General features: G+C 46.4%; 1 long non-coding RNA gene across 1 annotated transcript; it reads left to right on the top strand.

Moving 5' to 3' along the window:
- Nucleotides 1–3,211: 3,211 nt before the first annotated feature.
- LOC107182630 lies at nucleotides 3,212–3,971 on the top strand. Its single transcript, XR_001513360.1, has 2 exons — nucleotides 3,212–3,323; nucleotides 3,398–3,971. It is a non-coding gene; the product is annotated as an uncharacterized LOC107182630 (long non-coding RNA).
- The last annotated feature ends 6,554 nt before the right edge of the window (nucleotides 3,972–10,525 follow it).

Here is a 10,525-nt window from a genome sequence, read left to right on the forward strand (position 1 = left end):
CGGGTGCGCCTGGCTTCGGGGCTCGGGCCTGAAGCGCTTGCTGGGGGGTCAGGGCTGCAGCGCCCCTCACACCCCAGCCCGCAGCCGACCCCTCCCAGGGCCCTGGTTCTGGAAGTGAGGCCGTCGCTGGTGCCCCGCGTTGGAAGCCTGCAGAGGACGGGGCGGTCCTTCCAGGTGGAAGGCGCACGTCCATGGGAGGGACGTGAGCAGGAGGGAGCGCCCCTGAAGGATGGGGGCCTTCGTTCCAGCAGCCGCCCTCCCCAAACCTCCAGCAAGTGGGGGGAGAAAGCTTAGGGTTTCCTGACGGCCACGCAACTTGTCCCAGCCCCCAAGGCTGGAGGTCCCCAGGGGAGCCCCGGCTTCCAATAGGACCCGAGCTAGAGAAACTCAAACAGGGCCCAGAAACGGTCCTGTCCCGCTCATGCCCATCTCCTGGGGATTGTATCATTAACTAGTGCGTTTGTCGCATCTGTTCTCCCTCCTGCCCGTCGTTCTCTGCTCCCAGGCCCAGGTTCCATGGGAACATGCCAGACGCCGGGTGTGAGAGCCGATGCCTTGGTGTTGGAGGGTTAGGAGTGGGTCTCCCCCCTGCTGCTTTGTAATTATTAGTTCTCTCCAATTTGTTTTCACAGTTCATATGTATTACTCTGTAACTCAGGAAAAACACTATGTATATAATTTAGCTGATAAAAATGATCATATTTTGGATAGTTAGAGATAGAAGGGGAAATATCCTGAGAATAAAGCAGTAGTTTTGCTCTATTTGTTTTCCCCAGACCAGCCAATCTTTTCTGACTCGCACTAGAAAATCAGCTCATCAGTTTGACATGGAAAGACATTCCCTTTTGTCCTGCCTACTTAGGGGACTACTTTTGTAGTTTCAAGATCCCGGGCAGGGAAACAACGTCATAGAAGGGTTCATGGTCGATCCACAGTGAAGGCAAAGTGAGGGGAATGGTCTGGATGGTCATTTCAGCCAAGCTGTAACAGTCTAGTGAACTTGGATCTTTCTGTGCCACACCAGTGCCTCCCACCTTTATTACTAAACACTTTAAAATTTTTTCCAAATTACTTCAGTTACGTTCCATTTTATTGCAAATTAGGACAATACTTCATCTGTGCACAGAGTCGTTCATTTAACGAACATTTAGTAAGCACCTACCAAGTGCAGGGCCCCAGGCTGATGCTAAGAATACCAGGCAAGACTGGGTCCTTATCTGTCAGGAGTTTTGGGTCTAATTGGTGGACATGCATATATAAACAGTGATGTACCGGGAATTATTTCAGGGGCTCTGCTAGGTCCCTCCATAGACAGACTTACAGCAGCCAGTGGGACATGAAGGAGTAGCCACTTCTAGTGGGGCGAGAGGACAGTGCCAAGGAAGCAGGAAAAGATTTGCAAAAAAGTAGTTATCTGGGCTGGTCATGAGTCTTTAGCTTGTTAGTGAGTAGTCCTTCCTGGTGTGAAACTGTGTTGTGTGTGTGTGTGTGTGTGTGTTTCCTGTTCTTTGCTCTAATCATGTCATTCTTTGACACATTAAGGGGTTGCTTTGTGATTTCATTTTCTTGTTAATCCTCACCCAAGGATATTTTTTTCCCATTGATTTTTTAGAGAGAGAGGAAGATAGGAAGGGAGAGGAACATCGATGTGAGAGAGACACATCGATTGCTTGCCTCTTGCATGCGCCCGGACCAGGGGACCAGGGCTGGGGATCAAATCTGCATGCCCTTGACCGGGAATCTAACTGGAGACCCTTCAGCATGAGGGGGTGATGGTCTAACCCAGCCGTGGGCAAACTACGGCCCGAGCCGGATCCGTTTGAAATGAATAAAACTAAAAAAAAAAAGACCGTACCCTTGTATGTAATGATGTTTACTTAGAATTTATATTAGTTCACACAAACTCTCCATCCATGCTTTTGTTCTGGCCCTCCGGTCCAGTTTAAGAACCCATTGTGGCCCTCGAGTCAAAAAGTTTGTCCACCCCTGCTCTAACCACTGAACACACTGGCCAAGGTAGTTGTTTTGTGGTTTCTATCTTCATTGATAGGTGCAATGAGTTTATAACATTCAAATCCTATTTCATCATATTTTAAAAACTGGCCCAAATTTAAAAATATATGTCCTTTTGTCAGGTGGCATTGAAATTATAAAACATATTGAACTTTAAACTTTTTATTTTTACTTAGAGCATATAATTGTACATTCATTCCCCAGTCTTTAGGTGTTGGGCTCACTGTGTGGGTGATCTGATTGAAATTACTAATTTTTTTCCTTGCATTAACCCCACTCTTGATAGATTGGGTTTAGGATTTCTTGCCTTTGTTTCTCTATAGTGGAGAAAGAGCTAAAGACACATAAAACACTATCTGTGTGGAGTTCCTTTAGGCCTTACAATTTCTTCCTCATCTCTTACAGTTTTCTAGCTCAAAACTAATTTAACATCAGTTTTTATTACTTATTGTTAAATGACCTGCCTTTATAGAATCTTTTCAAAGCATTCAACTTTATTTTTATATCATTTTTCATGTCTCCTTTTATTTGTTCGGGGGTTTTTCCCACACTCATATTTCATTGTTTTATGAGGCAGTAAACACATTTTAGAAGAAATAAGTGATTCTAAGCATACTATTCAACCATTCTGTTCTGTTTCATTTTAAAAATGCTAGTCATGACCCAGTGAATTTATTTCAACCCAGTACGTTGATATGAAGACTGACAGTTTGAAAAATACTGTGTTAAACAGTAGCCTCCTAGCATTCAGTACACCTGGCGTCAGTGGGGGTTTGAGAGGGATAGAGAGTGAAGGTTAAGCCAGTGAGTTGGTTAAGCAGTGTTCTGGTAAGAGGGCTTCTAACTGTATTAAAATTTTATTGGGTTAAATTCTGGGTCAACGACTAGGGTTTGGAAATCTCACTGTACTCAAGTTTTGGCTATTGTGACTTGAGTTTTAAATAAAAACCTAGCCTAGATCTAAAACTCTCCAGCTTGGAATTAGTGTTAATGGCCCAGAGAGTTCATGTTACATGTGTAACCAACCATCACTGAGCCATTTGAAGGCCATTTGATTGTGTCCTTTTGTATGGATAGACAAGGAGATTAATGGATAAAATGTCTAAGCTAGTCTAAGAGAACATCTTTCCTAGTTTGTGACAATGTCTGGGCCTTCTGAGATCTTCCACTAAGTCAGGCCTGCATTCTTTTTAGGGACACAAAACCTGAAAGACTTTTGATGAAGCCAGAAAAGGATACTGACAAGCAAGAATATTTAAGTTGAAATCAAGACCTTTCTTCTCCTCGGTGGAGGCTCCCAGATACAAAAGGTACGTGGCTGTCTTGTCAGAGCTTAGTAAAGGCACGTGGGCATTTTCCTGGGTTGACAGCTTTATTCACTCAGGTCCTAGGACAAGCTCAGAAGTTTACCACTTTTCAAAATGCCTGTTGTTCAGGGAAGATGGGCCAGTGAAAGGATGGACTGTCTGTGGCCGAATATCTGGGAATCCCTGCCTGCGACTCCGGTATCTCTATCCCCTTGGTAATGACATCCATCATTTTGGATAGATGGGGTTTGACAGCTGTGTAGTCCCCAAAACTCACATTGTCAGTGCAACTAGTGTGACCAGGCTTTCAGGAACGGATTCATGCTAGCCAGACTCACCGAAGACTCAAGTGAACAGCATGACCACTCACATGGGGACATTCATCTCCAGTGACCAAGGACGCGTGGCTATGTTCTCCAGGACCCTCGCTGCTCAATCCTGGGTACCCGGGAACACTCCTAGTGCCCAGAAAGTTGTTCGGCGATCTCACAATCACAACAGAGAAAGGGATGGTGCTATGGGTTGAATTGTGTCCCCTCCCAATTCACATTGTTGAAGTCCTAACTCCTGACACCTCAGGATGTGACCTTATTTGGAAACAGATTCATTGCAGATGTACTTTGTTCAGATTAAGAGTAGAGTGGCTCCTAATTCAATATGACTGGTGTCCTTGTAAAAAAAGGAAAATTTGTGCACAGATGCCCACATAGAGGGAGGACGTCATGTGAGGATGAAGGCAGAGATCGGCATGTGCATCTGTAAGCCAAGGAACCCCAAGCATTGCCAGCAAACCACCAGAAGCCAGAAGAGGGCACAGAATGAATGCCCCCTCGCAGCCCAGCCCGCACTCAGAAGGCATCAATCCTGCCAGCTCCTTGAGACGTCTAGCCTCCAGCACTTTGAGACAATAAGTAGTTTAAACCAGCTGGTTGCTTTAAATTTTTAAGGCAGCCCTACCAAACTAGTACCGGTGGTTCTGTAGACTGTTTCACATTGCAGAGCTTGACAAATCACCTCCCAACCCTGGCTAGGGGCCAGGTTGTCTGTCATCCCTAGGTCTAGTCTCCGTCCCTTGGACAGTGCTGGGAAAACACACTCCCCACATGTTGGTCTTTGGGTTTCCTTCTTCTAAATGCGAGAACATCTTTCCTCTTCTATTTATACATCCTTCCTTCTGTTCACTTAATACCACTCATTATATCTCAGTTCTCTTTGTCACGGTATAGTCGTGTTTCCTAGTACACCTGTGTTGAGCCTGCCGCGCATTTACACATTCTGTAAACTATTCTCAGTTTTGGTGATTAGAAGAATCACCTGGGGCTGCTGATTAAAAAGATAAAAATAAAAAAGAACTTTTGCGATGGGACCCAGGAATAATTATATTCAATAACCACTACGGGTGCTGTTAACCTCATTACCTGTCGATTCTTACCAGCTTCTTTCTTGGAGGATAATCTAAACTCTAAGCTCTGGAGACACCCAGTTTAGTCCAATTAGGGAGGTCCTGTTCCCAGCTGTAAGGATTTAGGCACCACCCCCTTCCCACCCAAGACTTTAGAAGTATATTGGGTGTCCAGGTCAGTCCAAAGCATTTGTTCATTTAACAGAAATTGTTTAACACCTGCTATCAACTAAATACTAGTCCGGGGTCTGGGGAAACATCTGTAAAACAAATAGACAAGAATACCTTATATCCTAGCTGGGAGGAAATGGTCAATCAATCAATCAATATACTAGGTGAGCAGTGCTGTGGGAAAAATAAGTAAGGGCGGGGATCCTGAGTGCAGGGTTGTCTGTGGGCCTGGCAATTTTCAGTGGGTGCCTTGGGTAGGCGTCACTGACAAAGTGACTTGAAAGTGGGCCATGTAGCTCTCTGGAAGAAGAGCATCCCAGGCAGAGGGGACAGCCAATACAGAGTCCCCAATCATTAGCTGAGTGCACCTGGCATGTTAATAGAAACCAGAGGCCAGTGTGGCCGGAGTGGAGTGGGTGTGTTTACAGGGGGGCCAGATCACGCCCTATAGGCTCTTGGCTTTCAAGTTGGCGAGATGGGAAGCTATAGGAGGATTCTGAGCAGTGACGTGGTCTGACTTTCATTTGTAAAGTATCACTCAGGCTGCTGTACTGAGGACAGGAGCAGAAGCAGGAAGACCAGTTAGGAAATGACTCCAATAATCCAGGTGACATGCCAGTGGCTGGCAATAGGGTGGCAACAGTGGAAGTGGTGAGGGCTGGTTGGATGTGGATATATTTTGAAGGTAGACCCAACAATTTTCTGATAGACTGGATGTGGAATGTTGGAGAAGAGAGATGTCAAGGACTCTAATCAGGGTAAATCTTGGAATTCTTGCTTGGAAAGCTGAGCATAAGCAGCGCCCCAAAAGAGGAAGCACGTAGCCTGCACATTGCTGGCAGCCATCCTACGCCCATGCGGAGAGCCGGCCTGAGGCACATGCTGTGTTTGGGGGCGGGGGAGGGGGGGCAGAAAGAGATTGTCCTGAGAGTAGTGCAGAGCCGCTGCCTCCACACCTGAAGCCTGACCCACCCTGCACCCCTAGTTATAAGAGCCAATGAGTTCCCTCCGTTACTTTGTAACTTGCATCCAAAATGTTTACTGCAACTGGGAGATGCACTATTTGCCTAAAGAAACTTTGCTAGTTCCCCCAGAGCTAGTCTCCAGACTTCATGGATGACTTTCCCAAACATTGTTCTTTCTCATGCCTCTGTTCTCATCTCAGCAAATTGTAAGCCCCTAGACTACTGTCAGGAGTGGGGCTGCACAGACCCAGCATGACAGAAAGCCAGAAATTATTAGCACAACATCCCCCCTGGGAGTGGTGATGGTAGTAGCAGTAGTAGTAGTATTGCCTATCCTATCTAATAAATCGGGAATATGCTAATTGACCCTCATGCCATCACAAAGATGGCAGCACCCACAGCCAATAAGGAGGGAATATGCTAATTGACTGCCACGCTCTCAAAGATAGTGGCACTCACAGCCACAAGATGGTGGTGCCCAGTCCCCTCAGCCCCCCAGCCACCCAGGGCCGGCTCAAGGCGCAGGCAAACCTTGGATGGTGGCTGCCCAAGGCTCAGGTAACCAGGGCCGGCCGAGGCTTGCATTGCTGGCAGTGGCAGCAGCAGAGGTGTGATGGGGGCATTGCCTTCCCCTGATCGCCAGGTCGCCTCCCACCCCTGAGGGCTCCCGGACTGTGAGAGGGGGCAGGCCGGGCTGAGGGACCCCCCTCCAGTGCATGAAATTTCATGCACTGGGCCTCTAGTATTTTATAAGTTTCAGAGCAGAGATTAAGGGATTTAGGACCAAAGTCTTTTATTTCAAATCTAAGATTGGTTTCTCCAATTAACCAATCACAATCCATCTGTCCCACTAAAGAGAGCAGAGCTTTTCAGGAGGCATCTGGCTGCTTTGCTGATTGGCAATACATAGATACAAATGTGACAGATCTGATCCTCACCTTTACAGGGTCAGTAACTTCTGGGCCTCTTCACTCTGAGTGGTTAAGCTGGAAAGGATCAGTTCACCACAGCCAAACTCATGAGACTGATGTATAAACCAGCCCGCTAGATTCTTTATAACAGCTACTCTTTCTCAAAATTGAAAACTTGTAGACTCTTGACTATATCCCAGTTTGGGTAACATTAAATTCACACTTACATTATGAGACTTTAAAAACAGCCATAAGGGCAAATCCAGACTGGGCATTGCTATTACATGGCATTACTCTGTAAAAAAGGTGTCAATCCAGGTAATGCTTATGTTAAATTTTTTATATATCTTGAAAATGAAAACACTAACTTTAAAATTATTCTAAAGAATTCATGGACCTCTCTGTGAATGTGATTAAAAACTCCAATCTGTAAAACAGGGCAATAGGAGAAAGGCTTTGTCTGAGAACTGTGCTGGCTGTGTATACAGGATGCGCTAACACAAGTCCACTCAGGAAACTGGGTTGCAGATCAGAAGGCAGATTAAGGGCAGAGGGAGCGGGCTGCTCTCAGGGAGCACAGCCCTCAGACAGGGAGGCCAGTTATCCCATGTGCATTTGCTCTAAGGTACTTCTGGTGAGGACTCTACAGTCCTGGAGAACAGAGCCCCGTCTTCCCTGCATTATGGTAGAGAAGCAGTGACAAATTGTTACTCACTGATTTCCCTTTTCCTAACTTCACCTGAATCCATGCACCCTTGCTGCCAGTGCATCACTCTAGGGAAATAGGAACTGTGCTCTTCTGACAAGGCAAGGACTTGGACCAGATTGGTGGATCTCTGCAGCCCATGCTCTTATTTTATCACATTACTAGTTTCTGTCATTAAACTAACATTATGAGGGGCTCATCTACTCTAGAGGATGGCAAAACAACTTTCTAATCTCTCCCGAGTTTTTCTGCATCAGACTGAGCATCAAGCATCCTTCTCAAATGCCCTCTCCCGGTGTTCTCTGCCTACTCCTACTTTAGATCTGTCTTTTGCCAGCCCTCCCCTTCCCCACCTCCAGCCTACATTGAGTTTGTGCTAGGAACTAGGGAGCACCCGCCGCCCATGGCCGAGCACTCCCTTCTGGCTCCAGAACCAGATTGAATTAGAGCGCTGGGCTGCCTCCAAGCCGGCTGGGAGAATGCATCCTGTTCCCAGGCAGCGGTTCCAGGGGCAGCATTCAATCGCCAACACTTGCCTGCCTCCTCAGAGCCAGGCAAGGATATGAATTTCCTCAGGCCACTTGGCAGATGCCTGCTTGTTCTTTAGTTTGGTAAGAACTAAGGGAGGGAGTGCCTGGCCGATTTAGGAATGAGAGGGCTCCCAGGGAACTTGCCTTGAACTGCAGGGATCACTCCCACCCCCTTACCTGTCCGCCACCTCCACTGAGTGCTCATGCCTTCGCATGCACTCTAGCCAGGACGGACTACAGCTGTTGCATTTACTTACCTGACCATTTTTTTCTCCCTCCCTCCCTCCCTCCTTCCCTCTCTCTTTTCCTTCCTCTCTCTCTCCTTCCAGTGTTTATTCTTTCTTGCTTTTCTTACCTGTGTGTGCCACTTCTCTTCTTCCCGCAGCCTGGTCCCCTTTAGCTCTTCCTCACAAAATCTTCCCCACCCTTTAAAAGCCACAGCTGGAATGAGCACTCCAGAAAGCCTTCTCTGATCTACAAGCAGAAAAATCCCTCCTTTTTTTGTCTGCCACACCCATTTTCCTGGACCCATCTTAAATCACAGACCACTTTCTGGTATCCAGTGTAGCTACTGAGGTACATTTCTTATGTAGTCTATCAGGAAATAAGCTAAGACGTGAGGGCATGTCTGACTGCCTTTGTTTTTCCCAGGAGATTCTGCACGTCGTAGGGATTTAATATTTGTTGAATGAATGATAAATCAAAAACACTGTACACACGGCATACAAATGACAGAAGACTGGATCCTTTATAAGTTTCCCTTCTGAAGCTGCCCTATGCAGAGCTTCCCTGGGGTCCCTCTGATTCCACCCCACCCCCCTTGGGCTAATGTGGCCCACTGCAGGTGAGGGGAGCCCCCAGGTGCCTGACCCTTCAGTGGCCAGGGCTCCTTCTGATTGGTCAGTGCTTGGGTCATACCAGTTGTTACATATTTTGAATATCAGCCCTGCAGCTAAGTCAGGCAGCACTCAACCAAAAAGCCTTAGAGGAGACGCTGGTCACAATTGCCTGTTTACAGAAGTAAGATGTGTTGAGGGGGCTGGGAGAGGGTGGGAAGTTGGGCGTTGCTGGAAGTTAGAAAGCAGGGATTCATTTTACCTTCTGTTAGTTATATGTTTAGCCTTGGGCAAAAGAGCACTGGCCTGTTCTGGCGGTCAGCAGACCTGAGTTCCAGTGCTGGCGTGGTCACTACGCTCGGATCTTGGACATATTGCTTCATCTCGTCACAGTTAATTCCTTCCCACCGTAGGAAGTGGTTGAGGTTATAGTGAGATCAAGTTTGCTCTGTGGATGTGGAAAGTCCTGAGCTCAAAGGGAAAATGTTTATATATTGAGCCTCCCTGAGGAAGAAAACATCCATTTTCTCATTTCTTCCTGTGCTTTAACAGATACATTTACTGGTTCTACATTAAGCCTTGGAGTGGAGTGTCTGGCAGAGATGGAGAAAATAAACAGGGCACATTGTCAACATCAACCTGACAACGTGCCCAATGGTCTGAAGTAGTTTTGCTTGAAGCAGGCAGTGTTCCTTGTCAGGTCAAATCACAATTAAGCCATGCTTTTCTCCCCCTGCTCCTCCTCCTCCTCCTCCTCCTCCTCCTTCTCCCTCCGCCTCCCTCCTCCTCCTCCTTGTCTTCCTCCTTTTTTTCTTCTTTATTTGATAAAAAATTTTTTGGTCATTTAAGTTCTTTGTTATTTCCCCTCTGAAAGAGCGCACAACACATTGCTAGATGTGTCCAGTGAGCATGGTAGGTTATGTAAATGCCTGGCATATTTTAATTTATTATCATTACTTTTAATACTTGTTTTTTTTGTTTTTGTTTTTTTTTTAAATATATTTTATTGATTTTTTACAGAGAGGAAGGGAGAGAGATAGAGAGTTAGAAACATCGATGAGAGAGAAACATCGATCAGCTGCCTCCCGCACATCTCCCACCGGGGATGTGCCCGCAACCCAGGTACATGCCCCCGACCGAATCGAACCTGGGACCCTTCAGTCCGCAGGCCGACGCTCCATCCACTGAGCCAAACCGGTTTTGGCCAAATACTTGGTTTAAAAAATCACTTGGTGGTTATATTTTTCTGTGCAAATAGATTGCTTAATAGAAGAAAAAGAAATAGAGCAACTGTTACTAAATGACCCAAAAGCAGAAGTTGAGTTCCTTCCTTTCACATGAATATTTAAAAGTGCTCCAGCCAAGCGCTCAGCTGTTGGCAGCTCAGAATTGGGGAAGGCCTGAGCTATGTGGAGCAAAGTCAGAAGTGAAGATATATGAGCTGCCAGAGGAAGGCGGGCAGGAGGTAGACACATGGAGGTGGCGGTATTGGCTCTGATGGATGAATCCATGAACAGAGCCACTTAGTAGCCATGAACACCACTCACAAACTCAGTTAAAACATGTAACAAAACTCACATTATGGACTTTCTAATTTCTGGGACAACCATTGTGTTTCAGGAATCGTGAAAGCTTCCCCCAGGAACTTTCTCTAAATTGGTTCTGTTCAAGACCAAATCCCTAG

The sequence above is a fragment of the Myotis davidii genome, unplaced genomic scaffold (assembly GCF_000327345.1).
Source record: "Myotis davidii unplaced genomic scaffold, ASM32734v1 scaffold370, whole genome shotgun sequence".
NCBI lineage: Eukaryota > Metazoa > Chordata > Mammalia > Chiroptera > Vespertilionidae > Myotis > Myotis davidii.